The following is a 15209-nucleotide window of genomic DNA, read 5'->3' on the forward strand; positions in this document are numbered from 1 at the left end:
TAATGGGGAAACTGGATTCCTCTGATATGTTATTTAATACACAGGTTTCATTTTAGGTTATCTCTTTTAATACTTATACTTTTATTTCTACTTTTCCATATGGATCCCCACTTATCATAAATGTCAATAGGCTAAGAACTGAAATATAATCACATAAAGATTGACTTCTTTCAGTTTGTGCCATGTGCCCAAGGAAAACTCAGGAATTATTTCTTAATGATCCTCTGTTGTGTTTGCTGAGATGCCCTACAATATACAAATCAAGATTTAGAAAGAAAAAAGTGAATGCTGTTGTGCGAAGGGGAGATGCAATCCCAAGAAAGAGTGAGGGGAGAGAGGAGGGAGGCAGGGAACGCTGAGAAGCAAAGACAAAGCAGAGCATCACTCAGGCGGCCGCCGCTTCATGAGCGGAACACCAGGTGCCCCAGCCACATAGACATCTCTGGACTGTCTGCACAGCGGCTCCCTCCGTCAGACCCGTGCAGCAGACGACAAAGAGGGAGCACCGTGTCTCCAGCTCCCGCTTACCTCCTGTTTCTCCCTGGTCAAAATTTGCCTCACTAGAAGTTGACTCCTCACGTCCAGCTTGGGTCACCTGAGGCTTCCACACAAACACCAGTCAAGCCACACAGCACACCTGTGCCATGGTGGCATTTCATTCTTGCCCAGAAGTGCTGGGAGCAATCAGAGCCTCTGGGGGCCTCTGGGGAGCGGGGCTGGGGCTGCCTGCTGGAGTCTCTGTGACTCCCATCCAGTGGTGACACAGGAGTCCTTCCAGGTGCCAGCATCATCCTGGGGAAGGATGAGATAGCTTGTGGGGTCAGATGAGGTGACGGTGGTCATGGTTTGGACATGGTAGCAAGAGCTGAGACTCTTTCCACAAACAAGTAGCCAAAAGCCCAACACAAAGCCAAGAGAAGCATGGCTCATAAAAGTTTAACATGGGAAGACTGACAAATGAGGTATTAACAGAATCAAGCATCCTGAGAAAAATAACTTCGGCCAAAAGCAGAAATAGAAAGCTGTTGTACCCCAGAATTGTTATTGGAATATATTGCCACCGATCCTCCCAATGGAGTGAGCAGAATAAAATCATAATACTTAATCCCGGTAACCCCCAAACCATTTGTCTTCAGCTGGTGTGAGTATAGAGAAGCAACAGTGAAAATCAAATTAATCTACCCCCTGAGATTAAGGATTTTTGTTAGGCTGACCAAGACTAAGACAAAATATAAAGAGAACACGAGACATTTTTTATGTCTGGAAATATTTTGAAGGAAAAAGATCGATATTGCCTTTGATATATAAACATATTCTGCACACATAACCAGGAAAGAGCATTCACTGACGGAAAATTCAAGCTAAATGAGAAGCCACGATGTTTCAACTGTTTAATTGCATACCAAAATACTAATATTATTTTAATTAACATGTACTTGTGTTACGAGATCTTAGACAATTTCAATTCGAAAATGATTACAAAGCATGCCTATGTGTCAGTCTCTGAGTTAAGAATGAGGCAGGGCCTGGGGGCACACGTGGTCTTGTGAGGCTGTAATCATCAAACGTGGCCCTGAAGCATGCGGCTATGACGAGGTTAAAGCTGACACACGTGGGCATGCAGACATTAGGATGTTACGTTACTTTTCCCTGGGAATCTCTGAAATCCCTACAGCAGGCAGCACAGCGATGAGTTCGCTGTCTCCACCTGTGTTCAACAGCGACGGGTCTGAGCGAGCACAGGGGCCACCTCCGTCCCCCTCCCTGACGGACGGGCAGGGCCCCTTCTCTCACCCCCTCACGGTTCCTTCTCCAAACACCATTTATTTAGTGGTGACACATTCCCAGAGACAAGACCACTTGTCAGTCAAGGGCAGTCCTGGGCCTGTTAAATCCCCAGGCTGGAGGCCTGCGCTCGTTCACGATGACTGAGTGAGTGATGTGAGAAGCAACAGGACGTAATGGAAATCGCAATGGACTTGGAGTTAAAAGACGTGGTCTAACATGCTGAGTATGAGACTTTCAGCCCCGTGCTGTTGGGAAGTCATTTTACTTCTCGAAGCATTGCTTTTCTCACTCAGACGAGAGAATTCTAATATCTAATTAGAATACAGAGCCAATTGTAACAAAAACTCAAAACAGGAGTAGCTTAAACAGGTAGACGTTGATGCCCCCATGCCTAATAACAGATGCTAAGAGGGCCAAACCCGATGCGGCGGCTCCACGGTGCTGCGAACGCAGGGTAAGGACGTGAGCAGTGTGTGCTGGAGGGGGCTGGTACCAGCTCATGACAGCCCACTGTTAACTCTGCGGGAATCACAGTTGGCTGGTAAACACAGCCTTCAGTGCAAATTACATTACAGAAACTCACAAATAAATTATATTAAAAACAAGGGCAGCAGATACTCAAAACCCAACCTTTCTTATTTATATTTTACTATTATCTATGCTCTTATGGTTATTCACTCCTATTGTTTATGCATAGAGACACTATATCATGGTATGCTACTGCATATCTTTTACTGACAGCGAAGACACTTCACGTTGGTAGCTTGAAATCAATCATATCGAGTGTATTTACACTGCAGAAATTGGCAAATACTGCCATCCAGGCCTTAATTTGTTTGATTGTTTACACCAGGAGCTGGCAAACCAGCCCTCCACCTGTTTTGGTTAAGCCCTCAAACCGAGCATGATTTTTAAAATAAAGTATAAAAGGAAGAAGGAAAAAGGGAGGGAGGAAGGAAATCTGTCACAGAGACAGACTGCATGTTGCTGCAAAGCCTGAACTACCAGCAGGACTTTACAGGAAAGGTTTCCTGAACCTGATGGAGAAGCTATTAATAATGCAAATGAACTGAAAAGCTTCCTTGCTGACTGTCAGCTGGATGTCACCCTCAGCTTATAGAAGCAGCCTCATTCCTTGTCATGTGCCCCCGTCTAGCTTCAAAGCCAGCAGGGGACAACATTCCTTGGTTTGAATCCCTCTCTGGCCTTGGCTCTCTTTGGCCAGGAAGCGCCCAGTCCCTGCTAAAGGCTCACCCGAATAGTTAAGGTCCAGTGAGGCTCATCTCCCTTCCTGGAAATCAGCTGTGCCACGCCACGTACTCTAACCACAGCGTGATGTCCCATCATATTCATAGGTCCTGCCGCCAATCGAGAGGATGGATTACACATGGCTTCGGATCATGGGGTCATTCCAGAATTCTTCCTACTACAAGAGGAACCTCAAAGTTTCTGCCACATCAACTTCTTTTATTTACATTGTTGTTTTGAAATTTTAAGGAGATCATGGGTATATAAAAGCACTTGATTACAATATAAAGTCAAGAGAGCTAAAAAGTGCTCCATAAAAGTTAATAGCGCTCTAAAGTCTACAGCGTTATTGTTATTGACCCCTATTTCTTAGAGTTATATGTAAGTTTTTGATAACGGAGTCCCTTTTTAATTCCTAGTTCAGACCCCAGGATAGAGATACACCTTTGACCCTGCCTTGTTTTGTTAAACTTCTTCTAAGTCACCCTGAAGAGCATACTGAGTCCAGTGACATGATGGTGTCCGAGAACACAAATACAGACATCTTCACGCTTTGTCTAGCAGTTCACTATTTACTAAATCATCTTTCTCTGGTATCTCTAGGCAGTATTTTCTGTTCATCCTTCCCTCCTGCTTCCCTTTTCCTCATCCCCCTTCACCTCTTTTCCTTCTGTTCCTCCTCCTCCTTTCCCCCACCCCCACTCTCATTCTTCTTTCCTTCAATTTCTGTTACAAACACTTAGAAAAGTGTACAAAAAACCAAAGCCATCTTGAGTTTAGCAACAGGAAGTTAGCATGCACCTTTAGTCAGTTCCCAGATACTTTTCCTTTGGCCAGAGACCAAAAGATAATACAGCTTTTTAAAGTCATCTTTGCAATGTGCATCTGTTGCGCATGGTATACATTCATATGCTACTCATAAGATTTGTAAGGAAAGCAGGCAATTGTAACAAATCCTTGCTCCATGCTGAGCTAAGCCTTTCAGTGAGATGCTTTTATAAGTGTCTGCGAACACTAGAATCTCTAATGCTTCTTTCAGCAGAAACAGTTACAACATCTGATTTCAGCTTCAAGTGAAAGCAGTGTTTTAAGTATTGATGGTTAACAAGAACTTACTTCAGGTGCAGAAATAAAGGAATAATCGACCAGCTGTATTTTTCACAAGATCCACAAAAACACTGGTTAACAAGAACTTATGTCAGGTGCAGAAATAAAACAACCAAAAGCCTGTATTTTTCACATCTGCAGAAACACTGGAACCCACATACATATACATAATATAGAAATAAAATTTGGCATCTGCCATTTCACATGCCCAAGACATCACTTCAGCCTATCATTTTGAATAAGGATAATGCCCCTAGCCTTTGTTAAAAACAAGTAAACAGGCCCCAAACGGGGCTTCTGCTAAGTCTCATGTCACCAAATGGAGACTTAACTGAATCGCACGTTCAGTTCTCCCAGAAATGGAATCTTTAACCAGTCATCGGGCATCGCCTGAGCAGCACGGGTTAGATAATCTGCCTGACAGACCACGGCCATCTCCTAAAGGAAAGGAACTTTTCCGCAACCAACCTGCATTTCTGCCTTGATAAGCTTATGTGTTCCTGCTCCCTTCTGCCTATAAAAGGCTTTCACTTTGCACAGCTGCTCCGAACTCCCTGCTAGATGGAACGCTGCCCAATTTGAATCAATTTTTGCTCAAATGAACTCTTAAAATTTTTAATATGTCCCAGTTTATTTTTGAACACCTCTAGCCTCAGAAAAGGAACCAAAGGAGATACCCCAAGGCCCCACAGGAACTACGAACAACCAGGAGAAGGTACCTGCTGAGCCCCTTGAGCCCGCTGCTTTCTCGCTGCCCCTGGAGATGCTGGGCACGGCCCTCCTGGATCCTGGCTCCCAGCTCCGAGCGGTGCATCATGAGCTTTCAGACTCTGACCATGTCTCTCTCTGGAGTGGGTCTGGAAACCTACAGGGGTCGGCGGGTCAGACTTAGAAACATGCTGACCTGGAATCTGATAGGGTCTGACTTAAGCTGGAGTGGATCCCGGGTGAGGCCTCAGGTGAATGTTTTAAAGCTGAACAAGCAGGTTAAACTCATCACAATCATTGAATTGCAGTGGCCACAGTGGAGAACTTCTAAACCTAGATAAGCTTAGCCATTTACGAGGTGCCCAGAGAAAAAGGGGTGTCTGGCAGGCACTCAACATAATGGGTAGAGGAAGATGTTCCTCCTCAATAGTTTCTGGTGACAAAAATGAAATCCCCGGGATGCCCCTCTCACTGCGGAGGACAACTGCTGACCTCTTACTTTTCAGTAGGAACTAAGAATTCTAAGGGTTAAAAAAAATCTAATTAATACATGTAATTAAAACTACCTGAAAATAAGGGTGAAAGGCAACAACTCTGTATGAAAAGCAGGTAGAGAGAGTGAAATGACTATTCTAGAATGATAAGAGAAAAAAAACTTATGAAAAAATCTGAATAGATATAGAAATGTCATAGGTTTGTGGAATAGAAAAATCTTGCAAAGGAAATTTTACATGTCAAGCTGGTTAAGATTGAAATGGATTCAAGTTTTTAAAATAATGAATTTTAATACCAAAATACATTGGTACAAAATTAGAATTTGGCTTTCTCTTAAAAGGACAAAGTTTTCTTAGACTATTATTCTGTTCCTGATAAGAGAAGGTTTGTTTTTGTTTTGTTTACCTTTTGAGTAATCAACCTGGAAAGCAAAGATTTTGCAGCTTACCAAATTACTATTTCACACCTTCATCAGGTCTTTAATTACTTAAGAAAACCCAGTCGTCTTCTCAACATTGAAAGAGCTAAGTTTTGTTCACAACCATGTATGTAACCTTCTGTATTTGCCTTTAACATCTTATATTGTCACTTTGGTTACAGAGATAATTAAATATTATTGCTTAATAACTTGTGATTTTATTTAATCAAATATTCAAACCTTTTACTTTGCCCCACATCAAATTCTAAATGGAGTCTTTTTGACCTCAAACTAACTTTAAGATTTCCTAGACCTGCTCCTGGAAAATCTCAAGGGGTTTGTTTTTCTCCTTGTAAATGAGAGATGTTAAACTAATTAGGTGTACATTCTACAACCTTAACCCTTTCAACAAGTAAAGTCCACATCTTCTGTGCAATAAATATTGTTTTGGCAACAAGTCCTTGACGCCACTGTTTTGCTCTTTACACTGTCACCTGAGGGCTAGCTGTATTCCTCACACTCCTTTGATTCAGTTTACATTCTGCCAATCAGATTCAAACCCATCAAAATGCAAGGACAGCAGAGGCGGTGTTATTCTTCCTTTAGGTCTAGAGAACAGAGAAGTGCTGAGGCAGATAGGTGGCTTGGTGCTCCCACAGGGTCCTACCCTGCTTCGTTCATGCCAGGGACCATTAGCACTGGTTTTCTACAGTTTCCTTGTCAGGGCAGCACCGATACCTTCCTGACTCTGTGGATAAGAACTGTAGTGACAGGCCTGAAAACAAGCTGCAGGCTCTGATGCCTTCTGGGGCCTTCCCAACATTTTTCAACACCAAATTCCCTATATAAATCGCTTTCTGCTGCAAACATCTAAAGAGGTTTATGTACTATAGAATGATATACTCCTAAGCTCATGACTGAGATAATAAGCAACGGTGTATCCACGTTTGAACTTCCCAACTGCAGTGCTACTGGGAAAAGTGCTTTGGGTCAAGATGAATAGCACATCTTGCCAGACTTTGATACAATCTTAAAGGGAAGGCATCAACAGAAATCTACTTTCCTCCAGATTTGAATTCTCATCGTATACTGTAGCATACTGACTACTGAATGAGCACAACTTCACAAAATTTTAAGGTGTCATATTTAACTCTGTCCCATGTAAAATAGTGTTAATTATAGCTATGTGGTAAACGTCTTTCAATTCTGCATATGATCATCAAACTTTGGGATCTCAGGAAAGGGAATAAGTTCTAACCTATGATTTTATAATACAAAACTAACACAAGAGGAGGCATTAATCACCTTGTGTTGATCATTAACTGTGGACTGCAAAATACTTTTTTCATGATGTTACCAAATTTAACCTCATTAAGTGAGAGAAAGCTGCTTGTTCAGTAGGAAATGGGTCCCTCTTGCTAACAATCCATTTATAAATAAGTGCACAAATCCTGGTTTCTGGTACAGCAAGTTTGGGGAACAGAGAGAGGAGTAGTAGACCCTATTTCTGATAGTACTGTAAATGAATGGCCTTGCAAAATGAGGCCAAGTCATATGGCAGGGCTGCTATGAATCACATTCTGTTTGTGAAGATACATTTAATTTGATTCAACTCCCTACCATGTTCTGCCCCTCAACCGAATAATCTAATCAGGTTGGACACTAAGAAACAGCCAAACATAAGCCAAGAGGAATCACCATCATCGCCTTGGGCATCCTAGGGTAGGATACATGAACCATGGGGGACCACCACCCTGAGAAGAAGCATGGGGGGTTGTGGAGTCGGTGGCACCAGTTTGTATTAAAAGAAAAAAATTAAAACAATGGAAGAGGCTCTCACACCAGCCTTACTGAATCAGAATCTACCTTTTAACAAGATCCCAGGTGATTCATCTGCAAATTAAATTTTGAGAAGCACGGATCTATGATTCATTGGCAATTACCAGTTGTACTCTCAGAAGAACAAGGTAAAGAGAATGATACTCTTGGCTTTGTCTTGGAGAAATGTATTTCTGGTCACAGGAGAGACTACTCTAAAAAATAAATACAAATATATGCCAAGATACAAGAAGCCAACCAACTCATTTTGAATAAAATCAGCTCTGGACTGAGGAACCTGCTCTAAGGAAAAGTCATGTTAAGATGATCGGTCCCACATCTTATAGCTAAATACCCTTGAAATGTGTCCTTTGAGGGTGGAGAGGCATTATTATGCTATGAGCCAATTCAGATATAGTTTAATTAAGTAATATGCAAGGTCATGGAGCGTGACTGGCAGAGTGATTTAGAACAGAATAAACTACTCCTTTTACTATGGCCATCCCTGGTTGACATTCTAACACTGGCATATAAACTATAAGGAAGGTTTCGGCATTGCAGATTTATCCCTGCAGCCAGAGGAATTGAATTCTCTCTCTCTGAAGCCATAGAAATCCATCTGATCTTTCTATTTTTAATCCTTTGCTGAGTCTAGAGGCTTTCTACCAAGTACTTTGTTGCCAAACAGTTGTTCTCCTTACAGCTGCCAAACAGACCAGCATTTGCAGCCTCGGGTTGTGTCCCATGTTGGCTCTCTCCCAAATGTCATTCTCTGCAAGGCTTTTCTTTCAGCTGATGCATTAGGGTCTTTGAATGACAACACAAAATTAAATGGAAAATGACATTCAGGAGAAAAGATGTTCCTTTCCAATAACTGAGACTCTCCACCCATCTGTCATTACTTCCTTCTCTGTCTGCCCCATGGTTTTTTGCAATTCCCAAGCAGCTTGATACAAATGTGATCATTAGAAGATTTTCATATATTAATTCAAATTATGCACTAACGACACTTAGGACATCCTGCCCAGACTAGTTGATGCCTTCACGTAGAGTCAAGCAGGTACAAACCAAGCTACTTTCCTTTAAATCAATTCACCACTAAAATTACGTAAAACATTTCCAATGAAATTATCAAAAGAGCATGGCCCTTTAATTCATTTTGATGACTTGTTAATTATTAAATTAAGTCAAAATTTTATTACTTACAGCAAAAATGTGTCACTCCCTAAAAAGGAGAAAGAGATGAGAGGATAGAGAGAGAGAGACAGACAGACAGACAGAAATAGGTAGATAAACAAATGCAACAAATGCTGAGTTCCTAACAGAGAACCAAGAAATGTTTACACTGCCAGTTGTAATATAAGATCCAGAAAAAAGGAGAAATTCTATTTTCAAGGAAATTTCAAGAATATTTGAGCTCTATATAAAAAAAAGTTTATACATAATGGGAAAATATGTGGCAGGAATTGGGAGATAAACATCAGCATATGAATTGATAGATATTAAAATTAAAGATTAAGGAAGAATATTTGCTTTGTAGTGAGAAGAAGAGAACTGAATATTTAAAGCAAGCCACACACACACACACACACACAAAACCAAGGTGGTGAAGCAGAAAATAACACCGGTATTTTTAGTCATTCATTAATTCAGTCAGTAAGCAATCATTAATCCCCTTCTCCCGGAAGAGAGACCAAGACAGATCCAGGTCACCCCATCTCTACTCTGTAACCACTTATGTTGTTTCTGCTGGAAAAAATAAACTCATGCCCTGATGAATGAAGGGAACATGAAAGTCCACTGGCTACCCTTTCAGGCTATTTTAAGTAGGAAGCTGTAGATAAAATGCTGGCAAGTTGATTTAAAGTTAGATTCAACAAACACCTTCAAAGTCAGGATGATTGCTCATTTCTGTCATTGCATTTTTCTCTTTTTGCCAAATTATTATATAACCTAAATTGACATTAAATTTCAAGTTTCAATGGTGGACTCAAAATACATGATGAAAAATATAGTCTGTGCACCTAAATATTTCAAAATTATTTTAATTAATTTAAACGGACAAAGGCGAACATTACTTATAATAGAGGATATCAAAACAGGCCAAAAATATTGTGGTAGGCTGATTAATGCCACCCCCCCCCCCAAAAAATTGTCTATACCCTAATCCCCAGATACTGTGAATGTGTTACTTTACATGATAAAGGCATGATTAAATTAAGGTAGGGAAATTATCCTGGATTATCTGGTGGGCCATGTGTAATCACAAGGGTCCTTAAAAGACAGAAGAAAGAGGGTCAGAGTTAGAGAAGGTGGTGTGATGATGGAAGCAGAGGTCAGAAAGAGAAAGAGAAGTTGAAAGACACTATGGCCTAGAACTGGAGAAAGGGGCCAGGAGCCCCAGAACATAGGGACCCTCTAGAAATTGGAAAAGGCAAGGAAACATTCTCCTCTAGAGCCTTGAGGAGAAATGCAGTCCTGCTAATACCTTGACTTCTGATCTCCAGAACTGTAAGATCATAAATTTGTATTGTATAAGATTCTAAATTTCTCGTAATTTGTTACATCTGCAATACGAAACTAATGCAAGTATATAAAAAGTTGTTTAGCATCATTCATTGACATTAAAAATTAAATCACAATAAGAAAACAGTATTCAAACACCAGATAGACTTAAAACAGCTAAACCACTAAAAATGGAAATAATCCAGTACTGAGAAGACTAGGGAGTGATGGGTGCACTCATATTGCTGGTGGGAATATAAGTTGGTGCAATCACTGCATAAATTGTTACCCTAACTCTCATGTGACTTGCTTGGCCAATGAGACATCAGCAGATGTAAAATATACGGAGGCTTATAAATGCTGATATGTTAGAGTCCTCTTGGAATGAGGCTGTCACCTTGAGAGGAAGACCAGTGTAGTATCTCCAGGTATGGAAGACAATGTAGAGACAGAGGGAAAGACTCCAGCTCAGATATTCTAGCTAAGATGCTCCCTAGTCAACCTTCCAGGTGTATGTCCAAAACCAGCAGAACACACAGCCTGTCCAGACAACTGTGAGAAAAAAACACATCGTTGTCCACTAAGCCAGAAGACTGGTTTGTGCTTCAGATCCCATAAAGCTAAGGCAAGAGAAACACCCAGAACATCTAGAAGCTAGGGTGCAGAGAAGCAATAGAAATAGAAGGATCAGTTAGAGGTTCCAGATTTGCTCCATCACCCCAAGCATCTGGCAGACTCCTTGCCTCCTCGGCACTCTGGAGAAGCATCAGGCCTCCTGGGCACAAGTCATGCATTGAAACAAAGGGACTAGGTGAAAGCCTCTCTTGAAGAGTAAGACTCCATGCATCAACAAAATTCAGGTAATCAGTCTTATCAGTTTTAGGATTTCCAGCCTCATGGGGAGGTAATACCAAGCCAATATGCAGACAGCTGGAGGTTCCTTGTGAAATAGTTCTGTTGTATCACCATAAAATGGGAGTCACTAGGGGACACTGCCCAAGCTATGCCCACTCCTCCGCTTCCAAAAGCTTTAAAGTATGACAGGCAAGACCAGCAGGCATTGAGATAAAGCTTTACCACACCAGAAACAAAACCAAAACAAAAGGAACAAAATTGATATCATTGATAGCCTCAAATAGACTTGAGATGTTTTTCATGATGAAAAGAGAACAGGAGAATGGAAGAAAAGAACGTTTGAAGATCCCTTAGAAAGTACAATATGATCACAGGAATAAAAAATTCAAAAGAAAGTTTGCAAGATAAACTTAAAGGACTCTCCATGAAGATAAGAAAACACCAACAATAACAACACCCCAAAGGAAAACAGTAGAGAAAAGACAGGATGTACCCATGAGATCCAAATCCAAATAAAAAGATTTCCAGAAAAATCAAATGGAAAAAATTAAGTGGAAGAAATTTTCAAAAATCAATTCAACAAATTTTACCAGAACGGACATCAATTTCCAGATTGAAGATGGCTCACCCAAACCCAGCACAATGTATAAACCATATCGGGTGGGTTTCAAAGTTTTTCAAAAATGTTGCAAAAAATAAAATTTTGACAGTGTTCAGAAGGCCAGGGCCTCAATCTTCAAATATATGAAAAATGAACATGGCATCAGACTGCTAAATAACAAAAACAAAAACAAATCAACAACAACAACAAACATCAAAAAGGTGCTAAAAATGACTTGAGAGTTCTAAGGGAATATTATTTTTTCTATGTGAAATTCTACATTGAACATGATTCTGTTTTTAATATATACAAGTAAAAGTTCTGATTTGGCTTTTGCTGAATTAAGACTTAAAAACATATCAGAGACAACTAGTTACCTGATCTGTGTTGCCAGTGAACAAGCTAAATAAAACCTTCACCATGTCTGAGAAAAAAAATAAAGAGCATGTTTATGTTTGTCCCCAGAGATATGCATCAATTTTCTAAGTAACATATCTAATTTGGTTTGCAAGTCATGCTTTCTAAATAATAATAGTAATAGTAATGATAATAATGCTTTTGCATCAAAAAAGCAATGATCTACAACAGAAGATCTAGATAGTCTATATTCTATAATAAAATTCATATTCTGTATTCTAAAATAAAATATTCATTAAGGCTGTTAAATAGGTCTAAATTTATACCAATCAGAGGAAATATTCAAATGAACCTCTTCCCTTTACACATGAAAAATGGCACTACTTTATTAAACAGTATTTAGCAATCTACACACACCAGCTCTTAAAGCTAGTACATTTCTCCTCAGGAAGAAATTACAAAATGGGTGGTAGATATGTATCGTACAATTGACATTATAGTTTCTTCCTTATCAAATTTAATGGATTAAAAAATATATACTACCTTTCAGTTTTTCAGTGGAGGATGTGTGAGACGCACAGTTCGGATAAATTTAAGTTGCTACATTTAAGCATTCTGAAGGCAACACTCTTCTTCCCTGTATAACTCAGAACCCCTAATGTAGTTCAATGTGAGGAGAAAGTTTTCAGTAAATACACAATGAATATGAGCATACATTAAAATTTTCAATATAATATATTTAGAAAGTATGTAATAGATACTGGGCAGGAAGTTTAAGTAGTATGAATTTTACTTAACGTTCTACTTAGTAGCCTTAGGTTTAAAAATATTTCTACTCTAATGGAATTCCATTATAATCAAATTTTGGTATCACAGAAATATCTGCCTGATGCTTATAATGCATGAGGTCTTGCAAGATTTGGAGAAAAGCCTGGACGGGAAACAAAATTTACCAATCTATGACAATTTGCCAAGTCTACCATGAACTAAATGACAAGACATACAGCACATGCTCATTCTTGCTCTCTCTCTGCCTCAGCATCTAAAATATTACAAAAAAAGGGGGGGGGGGATTATAGCGTGTGTCACTACAGTCCCTCGTAATCTGACATCAAAATTTTATGTTCTCCATTCATTCTGTACCAAGTTCAAATGTAATTGCTGGCAAGGGAGCATTACCACATGTCTGTCTGCATGAAAAACTGGCCATGTCTCCTTTATAATGTGTTCCAAAGCTCTCTCATCTAAGTGTTATTTCTTTATTATTTATTCTGAGTCTGCTTGTCAATGATGCAGTGGTATGTCCTCTTGCCCTGAATGTCTTCTTATAAAGAGCCAGCTGTATTCTGCTTTTCACTCTTTTCCTTCCCATTCCATGCTGGAGGACATTGCATTGTTAGAAAATACGTATTGCTTTATTACACCTCAGCTAGTTTTCAGAAACTCTCCTACTAGCTCCCAAAAGATTCTGAGGCAGCTCAGAAAATGGGAAAAGAAGTGAGAGGAAGAGCTATGATTCAGGTTGCTAAGCTTTGTAATGTGTTTGCTTTAGTTCATATTCATTAATAAAGAGAATTATTATTGTATTGCCATTTTATAGATGAGTGGATAGTGACTTATAATTTAAATAATTTCTCTGGTTCATGTAGCTAGCAATTGACAAAGCCAGGAACCATGAGCCAGATCACCAGCCCCCAAATGTTGACCCTCACCATGCTGCTCCAGGAGGTCTCGGTTCTGCGCTGTCTGCTTTTTTTGTGTGTCTGCCAGTGAGATCAGTTAAAGACTAAAATTCCTTACAGAGATTGACATTTAGAACTTCCATTACTGATGAGGAACTCAAATCCATGTGACACAGCATGTTTTGAACAATCATCTCCAAGCTCTGTGTTTCAAGACCTCAACTTATCTAAAAGGCTCAAAAAGAAAACTTTATAAATACCTAAGAAAAATCACAACGAAATTATAATTTGCTGATTTCATTTTCCTCTAGGGCTTTCAGAAAGATAAGACAAAGAATTACAAAGTCATAATTATACAGTATTTAAGTCATTTTATAAATACTGTAGTCTCAGCTCCATGTAAAATGATTATATTACTCATCCTTATTCATCTCTTACTTCAAGAAAGAGTAAGCAGGCATTCCAGCTACGTTTCGTTGTCTTCTCCTTCCTTTCTGTTCTACTCTATGCCCTGTGAGGCTAAAATGAATCACCGACAATTCCTACGCTTTCTTACCCTCTGGCTACCAATTAGATTTAGCCAGTGAGAAACATAGGAACGTGAGCTGTAGGAGAAAGAGAATGTCAAAATATTTTAATTGCTGTTCTCTCCTTGCTAGATTATGGTGTTCGCATTCTTTCGTCTGCATCCACAGCTCACGAGGTGTCACGTGGCTGTTTTCCCTTTGCTGCAGCTTCTCTCTCATTCCGAGAACAGCTTCCTCCCCACAGTCCTTCAGGCCTGACGGAGGGAACAGCTCTCAGTGGTTACTAGTCCCTTGGTGACTCAATAGCACATCATTAAACTCTCTTCATTTGACTCTCTGGTTGTGCCAACTGTTTCCTGCAGGAACCCCTGCTGTTAGAGTAGTGACTACCAGAGGTATCTGCAAAGTAAACTCTCAGAACAAGATAACAGGATAGGGCTGCTCGCGTATTTCATCAACACAGGGAACTCCTCCTTGAAGGGGAGAGTGGACCTTGGAACTCTATGGCCTGCAGTGGCATCACTGCAAATCAAACTGACACCATTGGTAGTGTGGGATGAAGGTCAGGTGGAGGGTAAGTTTGGCTCTTAGTTACCAAAGCAACAAAAGTGTTTACCAAGATTGTGAGGAGGGATAACTATTTCTGACTGCCCTGGAGAGTACACAAGGGGACAGTTAAAGTGTCAACTTAATTCAAAGTACTGGAGGTTGCAACCCTTGCAAGGCTCATAGCCTGAAAAGTCAACCACAGATGCCCTACAGAGTTAAAGATGGAACTTGCACGTCTCCTTTGGGACGGTAAAGCCTTGGCTGAAAAGTGGGATTCTGACTCTTGGGATACGGCATCAGGTGAAGCACACATGAGGTTGAGAACTCAGAATCTCCAAATCCCTTGGTCGCCATCAGATGTACATGAATGAAGGAGTATCATATTAAATTTGGGCTAAGTTTATTTATATGCATACACTCTCTTGGAATTGGGGTTTAATACATAGACTTAAGCACCTGGGAATGGTGTGACAGTCTGCATGATTGGTTAATTCAATTCTTTCATTAATGGATATCTTGAGTCAAAAAGTTTAAAAGGAGAAATTCCCAAG

Source organism: Rousettus aegyptiacus, unplaced genomic scaffold, assembly GCF_014176215.1.
Source record: "Rousettus aegyptiacus isolate mRouAeg1 unplaced genomic scaffold, mRouAeg1.p scaffold_m13_p_14, whole genome shotgun sequence".
In the NCBI taxonomy this organism is placed as follows: domain Eukaryota; kingdom Metazoa; phylum Chordata; class Mammalia; order Chiroptera; family Pteropodidae; genus Rousettus; species Rousettus aegyptiacus.